At 38.8% G+C, this 26,366-nt stretch overlaps 1 protein-coding gene across 1 annotated transcript in view; it reads left to right on the top strand.

Moving 5' to 3' along the window:
• The window catches only part of UNC5D (unc-5 netrin receptor D), a gene marked incomplete at both ends in the record, with an annotated part of 232,276 nt that overhangs the window by 74,141 nt on the left and 131,769 nt on the right, over positions 1-26,366 (top strand). The window lies entirely within an intron of this gene.

The raw sequence follows: 26,366 nt of genomic DNA on the forward strand, positions 1-26,366 counted from the left end.
AAAGAATAAAGCCCTGGTCTCCATCAGGCTTCAGCAGCCTGAGACTGGTGTCGTTCCCCAACCCCACCTGTAACCCACCGTTTCTCTCATACCCACAGGTCACAAGGGGAGAAGACTACAGCTCTTGGAGGTGTTGGGCCATCAGCTGTGTATCTCACCAGTTTCAAGATTCACTTCTGCCCACAGTTTTACTAGGCACATTTCACATTTGTGAAGGCCTGGCACAGTCTCAGAGGGACCATATTTCTGAATTTCAGAAAATTAGAAATTGTCATGTATCATAGGCATTTGTTTTTTTTTGCTAAGAGAGGGGTCAAAAATCCAGGGTCTTCTGGGTTGAAACTGAGGCTTTATAGAGTTAAGATTTTTGATCTCCTGATCCTTTTTATTTCAGAATGGATTGGGATATTAGTGGTTAACAGAGAAAGGGGAATGGGATTTCCCTTGGGCCTATTGTAGACATGTCTGTGGCCATGCTTTGAGCATTTAAAGAAAACCCTTATTTCTCATCAGCACCACTGACGTCAGGAATCCATCCACAGGGGACGAGGAAGTCTGTCTTCACTGTAGCTGTGTTGATTTGTGCTGATTCAGTATCTTCCCTTTCTCTCCATTGCCCCCAGATATTTGTAAGATCTTGAGAATTAAAGTTGACTCTGGGCCTCAGAATGGAAAGTTTCTCATCACACCAGTTCCTGGGTACATAACCTAGCACCATTTGGAGCATTTTTAAAGCTCTCTGGGCTCATCGTACTAGACTAGACAATCAATCAAACAAACAAACAGATTCAGTGAGCCCAAAGTGTGCTCATGCCCAACCTTCACTCATGTTGTCACCCTGTTAGTGCCTCTTTTGGGCCTAATTGATAAAGAACATCTTGGATTCTATTTCAAGAATGCATAGCGGGATACCTGGGTGGTTCAGTGGGTTAAACATCTGCCTTTGGCTCAGGTCATTATTAAGGAGTCCTGGGATGGAGTCCCACATCGGGCTCCCTGCTCACTGGGGAGCCTGCTTCTCCCTCTGCCTCTGCCTGCCGCTCCCCCTGCTTGTGCGTGCGCTCTCTCTCGTGCGCACGCGTGCTCTCTCACTCTCTCTCTCTGTGAAATAGATAAATAAAAAGAATGCATGGTATTTCCTCCCTTCACATGAAAGTTCTCTGATCATCTTGAAGGGTTATGGTTCATCACATCCATGCCCAGCTAGGACAAAACCTGCAAACCATAACATTCCTTGAACCTACTTATAACATTTCTCCATCCAAAAAAAAAAAAGAAAGAAAAAGCATATTCTTAAGTGAACTCTGCCTTGTTTTTGGTACTTCTACTCTTCTTTTCATCATGTGCAATCTAAATGAGGTGAAATCACTAAGAGTCAGATGTTTGAGGCCTAGAATTTCAATCAGCATAGACACAGATTAAATAAACAGTGAGATTTAGAGCAGTGACTAGTGGAATTCTGGGATTGATCCTTTTCCAAATAGCTGATAAATGTAATCATACCTGGGAGTTCTAAAGGTCTTTGTCTCTCCGTCCCACAGATCTGTTTCCTCTTGGACAGGATAGCTACCATATCCCGTGCTTTGTGGCTCCCATTTCTGGCGCTTTGAGAGCATGCACACATGTGTGGGAACACATGCATACGCACATGCACACGCACACACATGCGCGCACACACACATGCGCGCACACACAGAGCAACCTGCTCACATCCCCACCTCTTCTTTCTGCACGAATCTGATTTTGTTGTCTTAATATAAATGTGTTTGGGGGCGCCTGGGTGGCTCAGTGGGTTAAGCCTCTGCCTTCGGCTCAGGTCACAATCTCAGGGTCCTGGGATCGAGTCCCACATCGGGCTCTCTGCTCGGCGGGGAGCCTGCTTCCTCCTCTCTCTCTCTCTGCCGGCCTCTCTGCCTACTTGTGATCTCTGTCTGTCAAATAAATAAATAAAATCTTTAAAAAGAAAAACATATAAATGTGTTTGTTATGAGCCCTGGAACTCTTGGACAAGCGTCCCTGAGCTAGGTAGCTACACAGAGGGACTTCCTCTGGATGGGTGACAGAACCCGTTTGTGGCTTAATGCACTGCTTTTGAGGAAGCTGAAGCAGCAGCCTGGTCTCCTAATTAATCAGTTATTGAATCCACTGGGCACGCATTGTGTTCTGTGAGGAAGATGCACGGAGGCTGCCTGCTTTGCAGTTTTAGCCTCCAGGTGACCCTTTCACAGAACAAAGAAAGAAACTGGAGGGGGAAACTGTAAGATGGAAACTGTAAGATCCTTGTACCCACGTGCAACATTTTTCCATCAAAAAAAAAAAATCTGTTTTTTAAGTGAATTATCACTTGTTTCTAGTACGTCCCTCTCTCTTTCAGCATATGTAATCTAAGTGAGGTGTTCTCCCCCGAGTCAAAGACCTAGAGCCTCACTTCCTTGCAGTGGCATTTTGTGAGTGTCTCTGAACTAGGACACTTTCAAGTCGAAATGGGTGTCCTTCAGACAATCCATAGTGGCAAGGCATAGGAATCACATTATAACGTCAAGGGTTTTGTTCTCTTTCCTACCCTCCTAGATTCGCTGGTCAAGGTCAAGACAGATGAGATGGGGAAGGGAAGGGAGTTTGGGGGAGTCGGAGGGGGAGACGAAGCATGAGAGCCTGTGGACTCTGAGAAACAAACTGAGGGTTTTGGAGGGGAAGGGGGTGGGGGGTTGGGTGAGCCTGGTGGTGGGTATTAAAGAGGGCTCGTATTGCATGGAGCACTGGGTTTGGTGCATAAACAATGAATTTTGGAACACACACACACAATGGAATTAAATAAAATTTTAAAAGATGAGACCTTTATGGCAGAGAATGATGACTTAGGCCCAACTTTCTTTTGTCTTTAGCCTATTTCTCGGTCCTGGATAAGAGTGAGGTCTGTGTTCCTTTAGGGGGTTTAATTCCCAAAAACACCTCATTTTTAGGATTTTGTTTCTAGGAGATATATAAGTACATCTCCTATACTCAAGAGATTGTGCTGAGGTGTTCCAAAATTAAACTAACACTAACGATAGTAACAAATTCCCAAATAAAACCAATAGCAACCTCTGTCCGTTGGGTTCAGCAGACACTGTTGACGCATGAAGTCCTATAAGTGACAGGAAGGCCCATGAAGTCACATAAGTGACATCTGAAAATCAAAAGAGAGCAGAATAGTAATAGTAATAAATATTATTAATAGTAATAAAAGCTTTTTTTAAAGTTTTTTTTTTTTTAATTTATTTGACAGAGATCACAAGTAGGCAGAGAGGCAGGCAGAGAGAGAGGGGAAAGCAGGCTCCCTGCTGAGCAGAGAGTCCATTGTGGGGCTCGATCCCAGGACCCTGAGATCAAGACCTGAGGCGAAGGCAGAGGCTTAACCCACTGAGCCACCCAGGCACCCCAATAAAGACTGTTTTTATTGAAGGCAGCAGCCCTGGCGTGCAATTGGGCACCCTCACAGCTTTTCAGGTATGTACGCTGGGTCTGGACAAGGCAGATGAAGGCAGTCTCTGGTTTAAATGTGTAGATAATTAGGGAATAAGTGAAGTTGGAAAACAAGAGTCGCCTACTTAGACGTGGAAAAATCCAAGAGAAACAGGCTGCCCTCCCTTTCTTCTACAGAGTGAAAACTTTTTTTTTTTTTTTTTTTTTTTTTTAAAGTCATGACATGTCAGAAGCCCTTTGAGTCAAAGACTCTGGAATGAAGCAGTGGGAGCCCTGGGAAGAACACGGGAAGGTGCTCACGAGCCAGTGAAAATCAGCTCCCCTTTACCTGTCTCTGGTCCTGGTGTCGTCTTTAGTTTGGACATTATTACCACTCCACGGCTTCAGCCCGCTCATGGAAGTACTCCGCAGTGTAAACCATGGACCAGAGTCTTGACTGATGCCTGTCAGTGATGTGCAGGGACAGAGAGAGTTAAAGGACAGTATTGTGGTACTTAAACACTAGCGTCTCTGTAAGCGCATCTCCCTCTCCGTCTGCTCCAAATCAGAGTGTGGGCACGTATACATTAGCTTGTGCCTCTACAATGACAGATAGATAACAGAGACACCCAAATTAGAGCAGTGTTTATCCCTGAATGATGGGATTGTTGATGATTATTTGTTCTTTGTTTTCTTCAGTTTTACAATAAATGTGTGATCAGTGAAAAAGAACAGTATTAATTTTAAAGCAGGAACTCTGACTTGATAAATATATTTAACATAATATAAATGTGTGTTTGCTTAGGTGAAAATGGGATGTCGCCATTGATGGACTGTATTTTTTTTCTTTAGCGTTAACAGACCCCGTGCTTGTTCGTAGTTAGTATTCATCCAGCCATACCACCTAAATGTAACACATTTGTTAACCAATAATTGTATTTCTTCAAACATAGATGCAGCATTGAGTTCAAACACTTATTCCCAGTGCAAATGGGAGGATGATTCATTAGCAGATCTTAATGATGTTTCTATCTGTCTGACTTTACCTGCATCGTATAAACAAACGAAAAATGTACTCTTGGAAGGCAACTATTTATCAAGAGAAAATGTCTTATATCTGCAGCCTTCCTGGTTAGCTATAACTCTAAACGTAATCACATGTAGACTCTATTGCTTTTACACGCAGTGCAGAAATATTCAAGTTGCTGCTGTAATCAAAAATAAGGACCACACAAGCCAGCGATGGAAAATAATTTATTTTTTTCTGACCATGGCACATTTATCATGATGCTTCATTAGCATTAAAAAATCCTAGTTTTGAGCTCCTGGGTGGTGTGTGTTGATATCTGAGAGTGTGTGTGTGTGTGTGTGTGTGTGCACGTGCTTGTGTGTATGTGTGCATCAATAGTGTTTCTTTTGGGACCTCCAGTGTTATACATTTTTTTTTCCTAAATTTTATTCAGTCTTCTTACTACTGAATTCTCACATTAAAGGATGGGAGATACGCAAGAACTTTATTGATTTATCGCGTTAGGTTTTCTCTAATTATGTCCAGATCCTAATCTTTTGAAATGAGTGCTAGACAAAAATACAATTGCACTCAAAAATACAATTGGTGCATTCTTATCTACCGTTGTCCTTTTGCACGGTTTATCTGTTGGCAATGTGTAGGCACTTCCTGGTTAATTATAAATGAAGACAAACTAGAAACAAGTACAGACAATGATTTTAGACTTCTTTTATCTGTTGATCTAGATTCGTGAAATCTGCTTACATCAGCATTAAAGAAAGCAAGGCTTTGTGTTTCCCGCCCTCTTTACTCCCCAGGTTAGCAAGATAAAGTACTGTTCCAAAGACAACTCACATAATTTGCTGTTCTCATTCCCATGAACAATAGTCAAGGGATCCAGAGTTTCAGCACTAGTCAGGTCATTTATTTCTTACTAGAGAGTAATGGAAGTCAACTGATCTCTGGGTTGTGCATCACTTGAAAGTGTACCACGTACATGTACTGAACTGAATGTGGTCCTTTCTGTCACCAGTGAATCATAGTTCAGCATCTGCAGAAAGGAAGAGGTGAGTGGGGATTGCAATTAAAACGGGGTTGGAGGGGAGCCAACTAGCTCTTCCTTATAGAATGTGGTCTTCCATTAGCCGGTCGATCACGTCTTTAAAGTACATAATTGTTACGTAATGGTAGGGTCTACACCGAGAACCTGCACCCTATACCTTGCAGTAACGTTCATCATGGGACTGTTAACATCATTAACAAATGGGACATGAGCACCTGCTTTCACAACAGCCCCAGAGGCAGGAATCCTTAAAAAAATTAAAGATTCCCTAAAGTCAATAGTGACAGAAGCTGCAGAGAACAAGAGGTAAAGTGAGAACCCTTGTTAATATTTAAGTCAAGATCTAATAACGTAAAGTTGTGTCATTGACAGATGGAGTTGAGTTCATCATCCTTTGGCATGAGATGCCTAGGAAGGCCACCGGACAGGCCGAATACCACCTCTGTCCTCAAGAGGTGATCATCTCAAACACCTAACACTGATTTCTGTATGCAAAAAAAGTGCAAGCCACTCTACAGGGTCTAGCAAGGCAATGCAATGTCAAAAACAAGAATTATTAGAAAGAGATGATCCTGCATTTTTGTCACACACTACGACTTCGCTTGTCACTGAGATTACATTCTTGGAGAAAGAACAAAGGGACGGAATCTTGTCACATTTCCATAATCACATTTATAAATCAGGTTTTTAGAACCATTGGATGAGAATCTTTCTAGAATGGGGAAAATTTGTCAAAGTGACACAGGAACACTGTTACAATGAACAGGCAAGGGAAGTTGCAAACCTTTCCACGTAGACCACGAAGACAGAGATTAAAGAAAGGACTATGAAACCCATATCTGACAAATAATCCCACGGCACCAGGAATTTAGAATAGAAAGTAGGTGATGACTAAGGCTCTGGCTTCTGCTCTGTGACTGACTTGGTGTGAAATCTTGTGGTCCTTTAGCCCTCTGGTTGTTCTTTCTTCCTTTTGGAGGTAATATTAACCTACTGTGGGTGTCAGGAGCCTCCATGAGTCCTGCTGAAGCAGTTTCTGATGTGCTAGATGGTTAAGAGCAGGAGTCTTTTTTACTTTTCTTAACGATCACTACCCTGGATTACAAAGGAGAGGCACTGTGTAAAAAGGTGGCTATTTTTTTGGTGTAACACTGGGTCTGCACTTGTAGCAAAGAAGCAGGGAAGCTAGAATTTCCATTGCTAATACCATTGAGCATCTTTGCAAATCATGATGACTTTCAATGAGAAAGAGGTACTTTATCAAGAAATAAGCCTTTTTTTTTTTTTTAAAGTTTGTCCCTTCATATCCCTTGAAGGTCTTGTATTCTCAGTAGCCTAACAGGTGTTTGTCTCTGTGGTCATATGTTGGGCTCTGCTCATAGAACTTTCCATATCTATCAGGGATAGTGCAGTGTTCATGTTGCCCCTGATATATCGCTGGATACAACAGAGCCAGTGTCATTTAAAGGACAGCCATGAGTGGGGAATAAAGACACACAACCTTTATGTTTCTGATATCCATATATAAACTGGGTCAATCCAGCTAGGATTTTTTTTTTTTTTTTCAAACAGTGCATGTGAATAGGAGTTCCCAGGGGCCAGGCCAGAACAGGAAGGTTGTATGTAAATATAGGGAGCCAGAGAAAAAGAAGAAGGGCTTAGCTGGTGGGACCCAAGGTTAGAAGCTAAGAGCCACGATAAAAGGTGCATAAATGAAGAGAACAAGGAAGCAGGAAACGGAGAGACAGTGGTTGAGAACAGAGCTAGGAACCAGGTTTGCAGAGGCTGAGATCAGACCGTTTGAGAAATCAAAATCTGGGTATGTGGGATGAATCAAGTTATGCTTTACTGGTGTGTTTTTAATGGGAAATACAAAGACTATATATAACTTGCAGTTTCAGCTCAAAGAAAATTAAGAAAACTTCATCAAAACAGTTTAAAAAATAAAACCTCTGGGTGACTGACCCCTCCCCACTCCGTCCCTGACTTACAGCTTCTTTTTCTCTCTACGAAATACCACATCCATTTTGAAATTTGGGCTATTCATTCCTTTATTTTCTACAGTTCTTTTATTTTCTGCTTTATATATTGGGTATATTCCTAAATAATCTATTCGGTTTTACCTAGTTTTGAATTTTATGTAAGTGAAATTGCACTCCTCAGTGTTTCCACACACGGTGGAGTATTACTCTGCCCTAAAAAAGAATGGAATCTTGCCATTTGCAACAACGTGGGTAGAGCTAGAGCGTATTATGCTAGGCGAAATAGAGAAAGATATTGTATGATTACACTCACTCATATGTGGAATTTAAGAAACAAAACCAATGAGCAAAGGGGAAAAAAAAGACAGCAAGAAACAGACTCAACTCTAGAGGACAAACCGATGGGTGGGGAGAATGGGTGAAATGGGTGGTAAAGATTAAGGAGGGCAGTTGTTCTGATGAGCCCTGGGTGTTATATGGAAATGTTGAATTACTTTGTTGTATACCTGAAACTAATATTAGACTGTGTGCTAACTACTGGGAATTTAGTAAAAACTTAGCAAAACACCTTTGGATTGCAAACAGTTCTGTTGTTTCTGCTCTTGATATGTTTCCTGTGCAGAGATGTACGAGTTTCTCTAGGGAACATGCATAAGAATAAGCTGGCTAACAGAGTGTACATATCCAACTGTGCCATGCTGTGCCAAATTATTTTTCCAAGTGGTTATGTAAAAGTAAACTCTTAACCAGCCCTAACTGATCCTTATGGCCCTACTCAGCAACCCTTTATGTTTTCAGACTTTCAACTTTTTGTTGGTAAGCAGGAAGGTAAAGTGGCATGTTATTAAAGTTGAAAAGTTTGTGTGCATTTTTATTTTTTTTTATTATGTTCAGTTATCCACTGTATAGTACATCATTAGTTTCTGATGTGTTCAGTGATTCATTAGTTGTGTGTAACATCCAGTGATCATCACAACACGGGCCCTCCTTGGTACCCATTACCCTGTTACCCCATTCTCCATCTCTCCTCTTTTCTAACACCCTTAGTGTGTTTCCCAGGGTCCAGAGTCTCTCATGGTTCACCTCCCTCTCTGATTTCTCCCCACTCAGATTTCCCTCCCTTCCCCTGTGGTCCTCCGTGCAATTTCTTATGTTCAATATAGGAGTGAAACCATATGATAATTGTCTTTCTCTGCTTGACTTATTTCACTTAACATAATCCCCTCCAGCTCCATCCATGTCAGTGCAAATGGTGGTTAACCATTCTTTCTGTTGGCTGAATAATATTCCATTGTATAGATAAGTTTGTCTTAAGAAAGCTTACTAAAAATGTAAAACATGTTCATTGTTCCTCAGAATCAACGGCTTATTTTAGTAATTTTTTTTTGGCATTTCTGTCCATGTTTCAACTGCTATGTCTTGATTTCCCAAATTGAGATACTCACTGTATTACTCCTAGAAAATGAGGATTGACTTTCCTTTTCTCTTTTGAGCCTCCTAACATACATGCACACCTCCTAGTGCCCATCTTCGAAATATAGTTGTACTATGTAGACCATTATATGATCACTTATATTAGGAGTACAGAAAAGCTGTTCACAGATGAACAAGGTATAGTGTGATTACTTTTATTACACAATATTTTGTTTTCCCTGGAGAGTAATTACAAATCTTTTTTCCCCCTACTTTTCTTATTTTTCTATGTGATTATCAATCAGTCAGCCCCTAAAATTTTTGCCAGGAATGAAAATATCTTTTTTTATATTCGAGCATATTAGGTATTGTGTATTCAGTGAAATTATCATCTTGAAGCAATCTTTCCTTTAGGCTTCTCATCAGCTTTTATCTGCAATGACCTCTCTCTAGGCTAGACTGTATTCTTAGGATTTCCTATGACTCTAAATTGAATTTCTTCACTGACTGTTTTTAAAATCTTTGGTCTTTCATTTTTTTAAAATTATTTTTACTGTAAGTGAGGATTTCTTTTTATTTATCCTGTTTGGGACAAATTGAACTTCTTGAGTCTAAGAGTTGGTCATTCATTAACTTAATACATTTTGAACTACATGTAGGTCTGTGTTGTGTCCTGAGAATATGCTGATGCCAGTGCTCGTGATTCTAGGAACCACACCTGTACCAAACTGTGTTAGACCTTCTTATTCTACTTTCCTGTCATTTAACCACTCAATCATAGGTGCCTTATTTTCTCTCTCTTAGTGCTTCTTTGCATGTAATTTCTTGATCTATGTGTGTCAGTTTACAAAGTTCCTCTTCAACTGTTAAATTTTATATTTTCAGCTTTATTCATTTGAGTTTTAAATTCAAATACTTTTCATTTCCTTAAGTTCTATTTGTTTCTATTTCATTATTTCCCAGTCCATTTCAATAGACTTGTTTCCATATGTTATACTTTCATATATTCCTTGATTTAAATCTATCGAGGCTGTATTATATTCTGTACCTATTAATTACATGCAATCAGTCTTGCAAGTCAAATACTTTATTTTTTGTTTCTGCAGGTTCCTTCATAAGACTTGCTTCCGCAAGTAATTGGAGGTATTTTTTACGATGACATTATATTTGTTAGAATTCACGTATAGGACTACTTTGTGGCCTACGCTTAGAACGTGTTTCTCTAGAGAATATTTGTAAATTGTTTATACTACCTACTTAGGGACACTACTCATTTGATACTTCCTGAGGTTTTTCTTATCATGTGAATCCTGGCCTCACTCTTTGGAAAATGGACTTTGGGCAAGGAACTCTCAAGAGAAACTTTGTTTTCCCTGTCTCACTTAACGTCAACTCCGACTGTTTTTTTCCCAGTGTGTCTTCAGGGAGTTGTTGCCTTTTGTCAGTACCTGCTTTATGCGGGGGTCTCTGATGACCTCCTGCTTACTTGGATGTCAAGCTTTGTCCATATCCTGTATGCTTTTCTCACTACCCCAGGGACTGGAAGGCATACCAATGGAAAATGCCTGCTCCTAGACTCACCTACCCAGAAAATACCTTGAGATGTCTGGTCCCTAATTTTTTATCTTACCAGCACCAGCCTAGCCATCCTTTTAAAAATGTTGTTTTGTTTTGTTTGTCATATGTTATCTACCATTTTTAATTACTCTGCACTAAGAAGGATTTCGCTGTATAGCTGCTCTGTCGTATTTATAGAACCAGAATTTCTAGCCTTTTTTTTTTTTTTTCATTTTTAGCAGAGTTTTTTATACCTTCCATGGTGTGGGTGACTAACTTTGATTAAAATTCCAGACCCAGGGGTGCCTGGGTGGCTCAGTGGGTTAAAACCTCTGCCTTCGCCCCAGGTCAAGATCTCAGGGTCCTGGGATCGAGCCCCACGTCGGGCTCTCTGCTCAGCGGGGAGCCTGCTTCCTCCTCTCTCTCTGCCTGCCTCTCTGCCTACTTGTGATCTCTGTCTGTCAAATAAATAAATAAAATCTTAAAATTAAAAATTAAAAAATAAAAAATAAAATACCAGACCCAAAATTACAGGTCAGTCATGTGATTTCAGGTAACTTGTAACCCTCCTTTGCCCCGAGTGTTCTCAGATCAAGAGCAAGAGGGCTGAGCGAGGCGAACTCTAGGCCTTTTCCATGAAATCCTATGATGGAAGGTGGTGGAAATGGTGTCCCAGATCTACTTTGTAATGTGGAAGGTCAATTAAGTAGCTGAAGGTGCTGAAGCAGTCAGCAGAAGTAAGTGGCCAGGTACGGTGTGCTTGCTTATGGAATTCAACTCTTCAGTTCTTTTTTTCCTCATAACAAAAATAGGAAAACTATTACAAAAGTTTCTTCCAGCCTATTTCATATGGTAATTTTTTTTTTTTTTTTTTTTTTTAGGGTTCGGGAGATTATATCAGTGGTTCCACCTGGATCCTAAAAATGTTTTAGATGAAGTTTTTCATCTGGTTTTGGCCATTCATCCCTTGGCTATTAGCCAAAAATATTGACATCTTCTCTTATTGAAATCTAAGTTTTCCTGGTTAGGTAGCAAATGTTCATACACATTGTCTTCTCAATTGGTATATTGGGCAAATGCCCATTTCTTTAGGGTATTTAATTGGTATCTAAGGAGCTGTGCAGAAATAATAGACTTTTTGACCATCTCTCTAACTCCTTCTTTTTTTAAATTTTTTAAATTTTTTTTAAGATTTTATTTATTTATTTGACAGAGAGAGAGAGACCACAAGTAGGTAGAGAGGCTGGCAGAGAGAGAGGAGGAAGCAAGCCCGCCGGTGAGCAGAGAGCCCGATGTGGGGCTCGATCCCAGGACCCTGAGATCTTGACCTGAGCCGAAGGCAGTGGCTTAACCCACTGAGCCACCCAGGTGCCCCTCTAACTCCTTTTTATTTCAGTTGTTCTGTTAGAAGGACAACGATCATTTTTGTACTTATTCATAAAAAGAAGCAGTATGGTCATCATTTTAATAATAATTGTTGCATAATAAACAATAGTTAGATATTCAGGATCTCCAGAGATATACTTCATTTCTTTGTGGAGTTTCCAATTTAGTTGAGGAGATGGAACTTATGAAAAAGTAATTAATAATATTAGGTAAAAGTCCCAGTTGAAGGTGTGGAGAATAAATGCTCTAGGAATTTTCAGGAGGAAGAGGCAAATCATTACAAGAAGAATAACTCAACTAGATAGCATCGTAGACACAAGAGAAGACAGAGTGCCAACAGCCAAATTATAATTAATGATTGCAATGCATAGGCATTTGTCTAAAAATCACTAATTTTGCTCGTTGCAACTTTATATTCTAAATTTGAATAATACAAATCTGGGCCCAACTTCAGTCACATATTTATATAAAAGCTACCTGAATTTTCATGGAAATGATACTCAACTTGGGGGCTACTGATATTAACCCTTTCCACATTCAGCAGGAAGAACATGTTACAGTTTTCATGTTACGCTTACATGATCTAAGCATCAACCTCCCTCTGTCAAGAATCACCTTCTTCTTCTTTATGTGGGAGAAGCAGAACCTATCTCCTCTCCATTCCTGAGCCATCTGCCTCTCAGCTGATAGGCAGGTGTCCTGAGCTCCTGCTCACCGTTCCCTTCTCCAGCACAGACCACTGCTAGCTGTGCTCTTGGCCTCCAGAAACCCTTGCAGTCCAACTTCAATGCAAGAGAAGTGTGTTTGGCAGGACACGTTTCATTTCCTGTCTGCAGCCTATACTCCTACCAGTATAACCAGACAAAGCTATAAGGTGTATCAGATTTTACCAAGAAGTTAAAGGTTAATAAAGAGGGAATTTTAGCTTAGAAAACAAACAAAAAATTGAATATAGCTGATTAAAAATGATTTTCCCCATCATTCAAGGGAGATGCAGTTAGAGTTAACCACTTCACAGGGCTCCCTTCTTGAACATACCCCATTTCCTAGCTTTCCTTGTTCTCCTTCCTCCCTATCCTTAAGTCACACCAAAGAGTTACTTCCTTCCAGCTTTCATAATGCAAACCTTAGCCCTTCTAGGGGAGCTCTACCCCAAAGCTCCGTCACTGTTTGGTTGGGTCTTGGTCCCAGACTCTGTCTCTCTCCCCTTACTTTGCAATCTTAGAAATGTAAGTACCAATCGCAGTACATTCCCCAAAGCCGCACAGGGAAGCTTCAGCAGCACAGGCCAGAGTGGAATTTGCTGCTATAATTAACCACCGTAAAACAGGAAAGTACACCCATGCCTTCTCATTCTTCCCATCTTCCAGCAGCTTTTAAAAAATATAACAAATAGAAACACACATGTACATATGCATATACACACAGACACCTCCCAAAATAAATATTAATTTTCATATATGGCAGTCTAGAATCACATTCGGCACTTTACCATGAAAATACATACATACATATATATTATATTTAAGAAAAATATATTTATATTATATGTTAAGAACCAGGTGCTCTTTGATGCTCATTCTCTGTCTATACAAAGATCTGGCTGAAAGTTTGAACTAGCTTGAATTATTTGTTTGTTTGTTAGTTCCTTCAGCCACACTAGATTTCTAGGTACAATATATACTTACATTAATGTCCATATGCAATAGGGGGCACTATGAAGATATACTGATTTTATCCAAGAGAGCAGAAGAGCTGCATTCCAGTTATAAGTTACAATTCTTGATTATTTCTGGCATTTTGCCTGAGATTGTGGTATTTTTATAGACTTTAAAATTAGCAGATCTTCTACAAATTTTAAATCAAGAGAGGAATTTTTCATCTTTAGCAAATTATTGGACCAGCCAGGCACACTATGATAACTTCATAAGTAAAGTGAAAATTTACATGAGTTTGGAAAAGTCAGTCAAGACAAGACGTTTGAATAAATATGCTCTGTAACTTGTAACCATCAAAGGCATAATGACTACCTGCATGAAACACAGAATAACATCTTCTAAATTATGTGTGAGGTAACGAATATATTTGGTTAATATTTTTCTCATCCTTAGTAAATTCACATCTGCTTAGGTTGACATGGAACTATAATATTATGTGGCCTGCACAGAGTAATGGTTTTTTAGCGGTCACAGTATTATAAAATGCAGGAACAACTTACTTTGTCTATAAAAAAATTTTAGGTAGAAATATATTGTGTCCACAAAATTTATTTTATAAGTGATGTTCTGTTCATTATAGGTAGGTCAGCAGTATGGATCAATATTTAGGAAAGCTTCTTTACTTGGGATTAAAACTATGATTTTTCCCCCCCAAAAGTATTTCATCATCTTTGAAGCCAGGGAATGCGTCTACTTTTCCATCCCAGTTAACAGCAGGCAAAGTGCAGGACTTGTCATAGATGCTTTATAATTAGATATGTTGGTGGGTTAAGGGTGCCCGGATGTTGCTTGATGTTATAAAAACAGAAGAGTTGATGTGATCAGATTGCGGGGGGTGGGGGGGAGAGCGGTTAGGAAGTGACCTTTTGGGAAGATTCATGAATGAAATCTTTTTTAAATGTCTGATTGCACAGGAAAATGGAAGTCAGCATAATCCTCCACTTGGCAGTAGGACTAGGATAACTCAACAATGGAAACAGGAAGTGGAGTAAAAAGGGAGCATTATCTGAATGGCTCAAATTATGTTATGCTATGCATTTTTATCATACCCTTTTGCTTTCTTTATCCCCCCCTTTCTTGGGCCTTTGGAATAGAAATAGAAGCTGATTTGTGGGTTGAGAGTCAGTGCAGAGTGTCAGGTTTCTGTAATGAGATTATATATTAAATCTAATGAAGGGAAAATATGCTTACCCAAACCAAATGACAGTGCCATGATTAAAGGACTCAAGATCTCTCTGTGGATTTGTTTAGACACTATCACAGGTAAAGTGACCTCCTCTTCTCCTAGGTTTGTGATCAATTCTGTGAAATGAAGATTTATGTCTTTTATTATTCTGATGACATAACAATATGATCGTAGGAGCAAACATGCACAAGATGGAACTAGTAAGCCAAGGGATGTGTTCTGGATATTGTGGAGGTCTGCTTCGATTAATCACCCGTGTTACGTTTTATGGCAACTGCTGACTTCCTTGTAACAATGCAGTTATGAGCCTCTATTTATCCTTTAACTTAAGTCTCCAAGGTACATTTTTCTAAGTGCACACATTGCATGGGTGTGCTCCTACCCAAATATACACCCATGTACCAAACGATGACCTTGTTGGAGAAGAAAATTTTTCCCTTCTTCCCTTCTAAGTTCTTTGGCTGGAATCATAATTAAATTGACATAACAGAGATGAACATAAGAAAAATAAATTTGATTATGTACATACAAGGGCCCCACAAAGACATGAGGGGCCTCCCAACAGTCAACGAAGTTAGGTTTATATATCTTGAGCTACGGAGAAAGGGGGTAAGGGTCTGGGACTTCAAAGAAGGAGAGAGACAATTTGTAAGAGGATGTGAGGACAAATTCCTGGTAAACAAGTGTTTGCCGTGGCACGCAGATAAGTCTTTCTGATGTAAAACCTTATCTGTGGTTATTAGCTATCTTTCTGGTGTGGACTCTGTATCTGAATTATTTTAAATCAGTTAAGGGGAAGTAAAAACCTTTTTGAGTCTGTCAGGCCTTGATCGTCTTCAGCTTGAAGTAATCTGCATGTCGAGATCACACTTTCTGGGTCAGCCTCCCTTGAACCCCATCAGTTGCCTCCTCTGAAACTTTTTCCCTGGAAATTTCACATATCAAAAGCTGAGCTGTTAGATTGTTCCAGTATTTCATTGAATTAATCTCTGAGTCTTGAAAATAGGTCAGTTCAGGTAAACAGTTTTGTCTCATTTTAGGAGGTGGTACACAGCTGGGCTTTCGAAGTTAGGCCTCTATTGTATGAGAAATCAGGTGTTTACTAAGGAAGTTCTATGGAAGCAAAAGAAAAACGATGGTTGATGATTGTAGCAAATTATTAGCCAGTTTCTGAGTTCTGAGGAGAGTCAGTCAAGATTTCTGTCAGCCTTTAAAGACTCTTCAGATAGAGTGAGGGTGGGCAGTTGGAATCTGACAGAATATCCTGGTTTCCAGGTTGAATCTGAGTGGTCTTTTTGAGTGGTCCAGTGATTTTTCTGAGTGGCCCACACAGCAACGGGCATGAAGATTGTCTGTACGTGGCCTGTTGTGATGATTTCTCTGAAGTTGATATCACGTCGTCCAACTTTAGCTGGCGTGGTTTTGAAGAAAACGGTTTTGGTTCTCAGTGATTCCAAGTCATAAGGGTAGGAGAAAAATTGAAAGAGTTAGTTTGGAGAGTGGTAGCCAAATGTTGGAGGAAACAACAAGAATTTAGGATTCAGTTCCGTTTACAGGTAGAAAATAAAATCTCAAAGACAGTGAACAGAACTAGAATCTAATATCCACAAATATGCATTATAGTTGCTGCTGAATTCAACATAATTTTTCTTGCGATGGTCACCCCCATTTCTCTCAAAGATAACCATAGTAAGGCTGATTTGTTTGTATAGCATGTCATTTTAATACAGTTTTCTTGATTATTTATATAAGGGCAACAAGAAGAACTATTGACCATATAGAATCTTTTAATCTGCTTTGCTGAAATTTTTTATAAGGAATCTCAGAGTGGACTTTTTTTTTTTTTTTAAAGATTTTATTTATTTATTTGACAGAGAAATAGCACAAGTACGTAGAGCAGCAGACAGAGAAAGAGGGAGAAGCAGGCTGTCCACTGAGAAGGGAGCCCAATGTGGGACTCTGTCCCAGGACCCTGGGATCATGACCTGAGCCAAAGGCAGCCGCTTAACCGACTGAGCCACTCAGGCGCCCTCAGAGTGGACTTTTAAAAGCCTCTTGAGTCTAGGAAACCAGGCCAAGAACTTGCCATCAGATTATGCCTATGGTCCGTATAGAGTGGGTTAAGTCATCTCTTCGCAGAGTTCCCAAAATATCCTGAGGTTCTCGCACCTGCCAGAAAGTGACCTTCCTCACTCATCTGACAGGGCTGCTTAGAACCCTGTAAGCAAGGTCCCAGGCCAGTTTTTCCAAGGGGTATTATGGGCTCCATAAAGTCAACCTTTGTTCCTTAAAGCTGTCTGGTTTTATCTGAATCTTCATACATCTTTTTCAGATATGGCATTCCAGTCAAAGCTTTGGAAATACAATCAAAGTTTCCAGTTGTGTCCTGTTACAAGGACGACAGATCCTTAGTGAACATCTGCCACCATACAACACTATGACAATACCATCGACTGCATTGTCTATGCTGTACCCCGTACCCTTGTGACTTACTCACGCCATAACTGGAAGTCTGTATTTCCCACGCCCCTTCACTTCCTCCCACCCCCTCCCTTCTGGGAACCGCCAGTTCTCTGTACTTATGAGACCCAGCCTTCTTAAGAAATCAGAGACTTGATATGAAACAGAGGAAATTATTTTGACAAGACACAAAATCTTTGCTTTAGGCATATTACTTACTATGCAAAGAAAAACTCCAAAACATCAAGAAAAGATCAATAGTCCGAGAAAACTTAGTCCTTTTAGCAGATGAAACAAAATTAAGTTTCAGTTTTACACAAGTATGCTGTTGTTATTAAAACTTCATTTTAAAAGAATTCAGTTTTTAGCCAACTTGACCACACAAGATGACATCTTTTGTTCTCTTGTCAATGTTCTGTATCCATGGTTTATTTTTTATTTTCCTCCTTTCTGTTCTGAAATAATCAGCTTCATTTTGGGACAAAACAACTTTTTTCTTAACAAAAACGTGTCTCCATACCTCCTACCTTTTCTAATGGAAAAAAAAAATATATCCTACTTTGTCTGCATACAGAGTTGTTTCACCTTATTACTCCTCGTAGTTTTAATAACATATATTGAAATTTTTAACCCTTAGAAACCTTGCCTTCTAGGGAAAACTAAACAGTTGTGAACTGTGATGTTTATATTGCAAATTTATAAATACATTTCATAATTTCTCGAGACTTAAGCTTCTTCGTGGTGCAGTTTCTCAGTGTGACATGAAATACGTTTACTGATAGATCCAAATAGCTTTAGTTCCTCTGTAAAAGGACACCAAAAATGGATAAACCTGTGTCCAGGAATTAATGTTTCTATGTTTTATCTTGTTTAGAAATGATCTAGATGTTCAGTGAATTTTCATCTTTTAATTGAACTTGGCAAAACACTAAGGGTATAAATTATCAAAGAGGTTTTGGAAACTATTTAAGTAGATATATGATAAAGCAATTATTGCTAAAAATTTCACTAAGAACTCTTAATTCACATTTATTTCATTTGTCCTTAACAATCACACTGAGATTTCTCATGAAGATTTTATGAGACGTTAAAGCATTTAACCATCACCTTATTTTTTTGTGGTGAACAAATTTTGTAACATAGACAACATGAGCTTATTTGATGTTTAATAATGATATATAGTATAAAACTATTATATTAACATTGTTATTAATAGAGACATGTCGGTATTAATTAAACTGACAAACCTAAATTAGCTTTTATTTTCTTAAAGTTATCCTAGATAATATGAACTTGAAAAATATTTGGGTTAGTTTCTATTATATTTCTTTTTTTTAATATTTTATTTATTCATTTGACAGAAGGAGAGAGATCACAAGTAGGCAAAGAGGCAGGCAGAGAGAGGAGGGGAAGCAGGCTCCCCACCAAGCAGAGAGCCCGATGCGGGGCTTGATCCCAGGACCCCGAGACCATGACCCGAGCTGAAGGCAGAGGGCTTAACCCACTGAGCCACCCAGGTGACCCTCTATTATATTTCCTTTTTTTTTTTTTTTTTTTAAGATTTTATTATTTATTTGACAGAGATCACAAGTAGGCAGAGAGGCTGGCAGAGAGAGAGAGAGGGGGAAGCAGGCTCCCCGCCGAGCAAAGAGCCCGATGCGGAACTCGATCCTAGGACCCTGAGATCATGACCTGAGCTGAAGGCAGAGGCTTAACCCACTGAGCCACCCAGGCACCCCTGCCCTCTATTATATTTCTTAAAAAAAAATTTTTTTTTCAAATTTATTTATTTGTTAGAGAGAGAGCGAGCGAGCGAGCACAGGCAGACAGAGTGGCAGGCAGAGGCAGAGGGAGAGGGAGAAGCAGGCTCCCCGCCGAGCAAGGAGCCCGATGTGGGACTCGATCCCAGGACGCTGGGATCATGACCTGAGCCGAAGGCAGCCGCTTAACCAACTGAGCCACCCAGGCGTCCCCTTAAAAAAATTTTTTAATGTCAGTATAATGTTAACAAACAGTTTTAGATTAGTTTCAGGTATACAGTATGGTGCTTCAACAATTCTGTACATTACTCAGTGCTCATCATGACAAGTGTACTCTTTAATCCCCAATCACCTGTTTCACCCAACCCCCACCCACTTCTCATCTAGTATCCATCAGTTCTCTGTAGTTAAGATTCTGGGTTTTAGGGGGTTTATTTTTTTTTTCTTTGTTTTGTTTCTTAAATTCCACGTATGAGTGAAGTCATATCTTTGTTTTTCTCTGGCTTATTTCATTTATCATTATACTCTTTAGCTCTATCCGTGTCTTTGCCAATGGCAAGATTTCATTCATTTTATGGCTGGTATTCCATTTGTGTGTGTGTGTGTGTGTGTGTACACACTTTATCCATTCCATTGTATATATATATATACTTCTTTATCCATTTATTAGTCAATTGACACTTGGGCTGTTTCTATAGTTTGGCTGTTGTAGATAATACTGCAATAAACATAGGGGTGCATGGAAACCTTCCAGTTAGTGTTTTTGTACTCCTTGGGTAAATTCCCTGTAGTACACTTACTGAATCACAGGGCAGTCCTATTTTTAACTTTCTGAGGAACCTCCATACTGTGTTCCAGAGTGACTGCACCAATTTGCATTCCCACCAACAGGGCAAGAAGGTTCCTCTTTCTCCACATTCTCACCAACACCTGTTGTTTTCTCATGTTGATTTTAGTTTTGTTGGTTGTTTCCTTTGCTGTGCAGAAGCTATTTATTTTGATGTAGTTCCAATAGTTTATTGTTTTCCCTCAGGAGGCATATCTAGAAGGATGCTGGAGAATTACTGCCTTTCATCTCTTCTAGGATTTTTATGGTATCAAGTGTCATATTTAGGTATTTAATACATTTTGAGTTTATTTTTGTGTATGGTATAAGAAATGGTCCAGTTTCATTCTTCTGTGTATAGCTGTCTGGTTTTCCCAGCATCATCTGTTTAAGACTCTGTCTTTTTCCCATGGCGTATTCTTTCCTGCTTTGTCAAAGATTAATTGACCATGTTGTTTTGGGTTTAGTTCTGAGCTTCTTCTTCTGTTCTGTTGATCTATGCGTCTATTTTTGTGCCGGTGCCATACTGTTTTGATTCCTACAGCTTTGTAATAGGACTTGAAGTCTGAAATTGTGATACCTCCAGTTTTGGTTTTCTTTTTCAAGATTGCTTCAGCTATTTGGGATCTTTTGTGGTTCCATACACATTTTAGGATTGTTTGTTCTAATTCTATGAAAAATGATATTGGTATTTTGATAGGCATTGCATTTAATCTGTAGGTTGCTTTGGGTAGTATCGGTATTTTAACAATATTTGTCCTTCTAATCTATGAGCATGGAATTTCTTTCCATTTCTTTGTGTCATCTTCACTTTCTTTCCTAAGAAATTTTATGGTTTTCATACTACAAGTCTCACCTCTTTCATTAAATTTATTTCTAGGTGTTTTATTTTTGATGCAATTGTAAATGGGATTTTCTTATTTCTTTTTCTTGCTGCTTCATTATTAGTGTATAGAAATGCAATGGATTTGTATATGTTGATTTTGTATCAAATACCTTGATTAATTCATTCATCAATTCTAGTAGTTTTCTGGTGGAATCTTTAGGGTTTTTGTTATATAAAATGTCATCTGCAAATAGTGACCATTTTATTTCTTCCTTATCGATCTAGATAACTTTTATTTCTTTTTGTCATCTGATTGCTGTTGCTAGGACTTCTAGTACTATGTTAAATAAAAGTGGTGAGAGCGGACATCCTTGTCTTGTTCCTGATCTTCGAGGAAATGTCTGATCTTTGAGGAAATACCTGTTTTTCACCATAGAGTATGATGTTAGCTGTGGGATTTTCATATATGACCTTTATTATGTTGAGGTATGTTCCCCTTTAAACCTATTTTGTTGAGAGTTCTTATCATGAATGGATGTTGTAATTTGTCAAAGGCTTTTTCTGCATCTTTTGAAATGATCATGTGGTTCTATCCTTTCTCTTATTGATGTGATGTATCACATTGTTTGATCTGCAAATATTGAACCACTTTTGCCTCCCAGGATATCCCACTTGATGGTGGTAAATGATTTCTTTTTTCTTTATTCTTTTTTTTTTTACTGTATTCTTGGATTTGGTTTGCCAATATTCTGTTGAGAATTTTTCATCTATGTTCATCAGAGATATTAGCCTATAGTGATCTTTTTTTTAGTGTTATCTTTACCTACTTTTGGTATCAGGACAATGTTGGCCTCATAGAACCAATTTGGGTATGTTCCTTTCTCTTCTATTTTTTGGAAAAGTTTAAGAATAAGTATTAACACTTCTTAAATGTTTGGTAGCATTCACCTATGACCTAGGACCAGAAGCCATCTGGTCCTAGACTTTTGTTTTTGGGGAGTTTTGGATTACTGATTCAATTTTGTTGCTGGTAATCGGTCTGTTCAAATTTTCTGTTTCTTCTTCCTTTAGTTTGGTAGGTTATGTGTTTCTAGAAATTTACTGACTACTTCTAGGTTGTCCAATTTGTTGGCATATAATTTTTCATAATAAGTAATCCTTTGCATTTCTTTGTTGCCAGTTGTTATTTCTCCTCTTTCATTTGTGATTTTGTTTGAGTCTTCTCTCTTTCTCTCTCTCTCTCTCTCTTTTTTTTCTTTTTCACGAATCTGGCTAGAGATTTATCAGTTTTGTTGATTTTTTTTTTTTAAGGAAACAGCTCCTAGTTTCATTGCTCCATTCTACTGTGTTTTATTTTATTTTAGTATCTATATCATTTATTTCTACCCTAATCTTTATTATTTCTTTCCTTATGCTGGTTTGGGTTTTGTTTTTTCTTCCTTTGGTAGCTCCTTTACGTGTTAAGTTAGGTTGTTTATTTGAGATTTTTCTTGCTTTTTTTTTTTTTAATTTTTTAATAAACATATAATGTATTTTTAGCCCCAGGGGTACAGGTCTGTGAATCACCAGGTTTACACATTTCACAACACTCATCATAGCACATACCCTCCCCAATGTCCATATCCCCACCACCCTCTCCCGTCCCCTCTCCCCCCAGCAACCCTCAGTCTGTTTTTTGAGATTGAATCTTTTATGGTTTGTCTCCATCCTGATCCCATCTTCTTTCATTTTTTCTTTTCTTACCCCCCAAACCCCCTACATTGCATCTCCACTTCCTCATATCAGGGAGATCATATGATTGTTGTCTTTCTCCGATTGACTTATTTCACTAAGCATAATACCCTCTAATTCCATCCACGTCATCGCAAATGGCAAGATTTCATGTCTTTTGATGGCTGCATAATATTCCATTGTATTTATATACCACATCTCCTTTATCCATTCATCTGTTGATGGACATCTAGGTTCTTTCCATAGTTTGGCTATTGTGGACATTGCTGCTATAAACATTCGGGTGCACGTAACCCTTCAGAGCACCACATTTGTATCTTTAGGGTATATACCCAGTAGTGCAATCACTGGGTCATATGGTAGCTCTATTTTCAGTTTTTTGAGGAACCTCCACACTGTTTTCCAGAGTGGTTGCACCAGCTTGCATTCCCACCAACAGTGTAGGAGGGTTAACCTCTCTCCACATCCTCGCCAGCATCTGTCATTTCTTGACTTGTTAATTTTAGCCATTCTGACTGGTGTGAGGTGGTATCTCATTGTGGTTTTGATTTGTATTTCCCTGATGCCGAGTGATGTGGAGCATTTTTCATGTGTCTGTTGGCCATCTGGATATCTTCTTTGCAGAGATGTCTGTTCATGTCCTCTGCCCATTTCTCGATTAGATTATTTGTTCTTTGGGTGTTGAGTTTGATAAGTTCTCTACATATTCTGGATACTAGCCCTTTATCTGATATATCGTTTGCAAATATCTTCTCCCATTCTGTCAGTTGTCTTTTGGTTTTGTTAACTGTTTCCTTTGCTGTGCAAAAGCTTTTGATCTTGATGAAATCCCAATAGTTCATTTTTGCCCTTGCTTCTGTTGCCTTAGGCGATGTTCCTAGGAAGAAGTTGCTGCGGTTGAGGTCAAAGAGGTTGCTGCCTGCATTCTTCTCAAGGATTTTGATGGATTCCTTTCTCACATTGAGGTCCTTCATCCATTTTGAATCTATTTTCATGTGTGGTGTAAGAAAATAGTCCAATTTCATTTTTCTGCATGTGGCTGTCCAATTTTCCCAGCACCATTTGTTGAAGAGGCTGTCTTTTTTCCATTGGACATTCCTTCCTGCTTTGTCGAAGATCAGTTGACCATAAAGTTGAGGGTCTATTTCTGTGCTCTCTATTCTGTTCCATTGATCTATGTGTCTGTTTTTGTGTCAGTACCATACTGTCTTGATGATGACAGCTTTGTAATAGAGCTTGAAGTCTGGAATTGTGATGCCACCAACTTTGGCTTTCTTTTTCAATATTCCTTTGGCTATTCGAGGTCTTTTCTGGTTCCATATAAATTTTAGGATTATTTGTTCTATTTCTTTAAAAAAAATGGATGGAATTTTGATAGGGATTGAATTAAATTTGTAGATTGCTTTAGGTAGAATAGACATTTTCACAATATTTATTATTCCAATCCATGAGCATGGAACATTTTTCCATTCCTTTTGTCTTCCTCAATTTCTTTCTTGAGTACTTTATACTTTTCTGAGTACAGATTCTTTGGCTCATTGGTTAGGTTTATTCCTAGGTATCTTATGGTTTGGGGTTCAATTGTAAATGGGATGGACTCCTTAATTTCTCTTTCTTCTGTCTTGTTGTTAGTGTAAAGAAATGCAACTGATTTCTGTGCATTGACATCACATCCTGACACTTTACTGAATTCCTGTATAAGTTCTAGCAGTTTTGGAGTGGAGTCTTTTGGGTTTTCCACATATAGTATCATATCATCTGCAAAGAGTGAGAGTTTGACTTCTTCTTTGCCAATTGGATGCCTTTAATTTCTTTTTGTTGTCTGATTGCTGAGGCTAGGACTTCTCGTACTATGTTGAATAGCAGTGGTGATAACGGGCATCCCTGCCATGTTCCTGACCTTAGCGGAAAAGCTTTCAGTTTTTCTCCATTGAGAATGATATTTGCAGTGGGTTTTTCATAGATGGCATTGATAATATTGAGGTATGTGCCCTCTACCCCTACACTTTGAAGAGTTTTAATCAGGAAGGGATTCTGCACTTTGTCAAATGCTTTTTCAGCATCTATTGAGAGTATTATATGGTTCTTGTTCTTTCTTTTATTAATGTATCACATTGATTGATTTGTGGATGTTGAACCAACCTTGTAGCTCTGGAATAAATCCCACTTGGTCGTGGTGAATAATCCTTTTAATGTACTGTTGGATCCTATTGGCCAGTACTTTGGTGAGAATTTTTGCATCTGTGTTCATCAAGGATATTGGTCTCTAATTCTCTTTTTTGATGGGATCCTTGTCTGGTTTTGGGATTAAGGTGATGTTGGCCTCATAAAATGAGTTTGGAAGTTTTCCTTCCATTTCTGTTTTTTGGAACAGTTTCAGGAGAATAGGAATTAATTCTTCTTTAAATGTTTGGTAGAATTCCCCTGGGAAGCCGTCTGGTCCTGGACTTTTGTTTGTTTGGAGATTTTTGATGACTGTTTCAATCTCCTTACTGGTTACGGGTCTGTTCAGGTTTTCTCTTTCTTCCTGGTTCAGTTGTGGTAGTTTATATGTCTCTAGAAATGTATCCATTTCTTCCAGATTGTCGAATTTGTTGGCGTAGAGTTGCTCATAGTATGTTCTTATAATTGTTTGTATTTCTTTGGTGTTGGTTGTCATCTCTCCTCTTTCATTCATGATTTTATTTATTTGGGTCCTTTCTCTTTTCTTTTTGATTAGTTTGGCCAGGGGTTTGTCAATCTTATTAATTCTTTCAAAGAACCAGCTCCTAGTTTCGTTGATTTGTTCTGTTGTTTTTTTGGTTTCTATTTCATTGATTTCTGCTTTGATCTTTATAATTTCTCTTCTTCTGCTGGGTTTAGGCTTTCTTTGTTTTTTCTCCAGCTCCTTTAGGTGTAGGGTTAGGTTGTGTATTTGAGACCTTTCTTGTTTCTTGAGAAAGGCTTGTACTGCTATATATTTTCCTCTCAGGACTGCCTTTGCTGTGTCCCACAGATTTTGAACCGTTGTGTTTTCATTATCATTTGTTTCCATGAATTTTTTCAATTCTTTAATTTCCTGGTTGACCCATTCATTTTGTAGAAGGATGCTGTTTAGTCTCCATGTATTTGCGTTCTTTCCAAATTTCCTCTTGTGATTGAGTTCTAGCTTCAGAGCATTGTGGTCTGAAAATATGCAGGGAATGATCCCAATCTTTTGATACCAGTTGAGACCTGATTTATGACCCAGGATGTGATCTATTGTGGAGAATGTTCCATGTGCACTAGAGAAGAATGTATATTCTGTTGCTTTGGGATGGAATGTTCTGAGTATATCTGTGATGTCCGTCTGGTCCAGTGTGTCATTTATGCCCTTTATTTCCTTGTTGATCTTTTGCTTAGATGATCTGTCCATTTCAGTGAGGGGAGTGTTAAAGTCCCTTGCTATTATTGTATTACTGTTGATGTATTTCTTTGATTTTGTTATTAATTGGTTTATATAGTTGGCTGCTCCCATGTTAGGGGCATAGATATTTAAGGTTGTTAGGCCTTCTTGTTGGACAGACCCTTTGAGTATGATATAGTGTCCTTCCTCATCTCTTATTATAGTCTTTGGGTTAAAGTCTAATTGATCTGATATAAGGATTGCCACCCCAGCTTTCTTCTGATGTCCATTAGCATGGTACATTGTTTTCCACCCCCTCACTTTAAATCTGGAGGTGTCTTCGGGTCTAAAATGAGTTTCTTGTAGGCAGCATATTGATGGGTTTTGTTTTTTTATCCATTCTCATACCCTGTGTCTTTTGATTGGGGCATATAGCCCATTAACATTCAGGGTAACTATTGAGAGATATAAATTTAGTGTCATTGTATCACCTGTAAGGTGTCTGTTACTGTATATTGTCTCTGTTTCTTTCTGATCTACTACTTTTAGGGTCTCTCTTTGCTTAGAGGACCCCTTACAATATTTCCTGTAGAGCTGGTTTGGTGTTTGCAAATTCTTTCAGTTTTTGTTTGTCGTGGAAG

This window comes from Martes martes (assembly GCF_963455335.1).
Source record: "Martes martes genome assembly, chromosome: 2".
Taxonomy (NCBI): Eukaryota; Metazoa; Chordata; class Mammalia; order Carnivora; family Mustelidae; genus Martes; species Martes martes.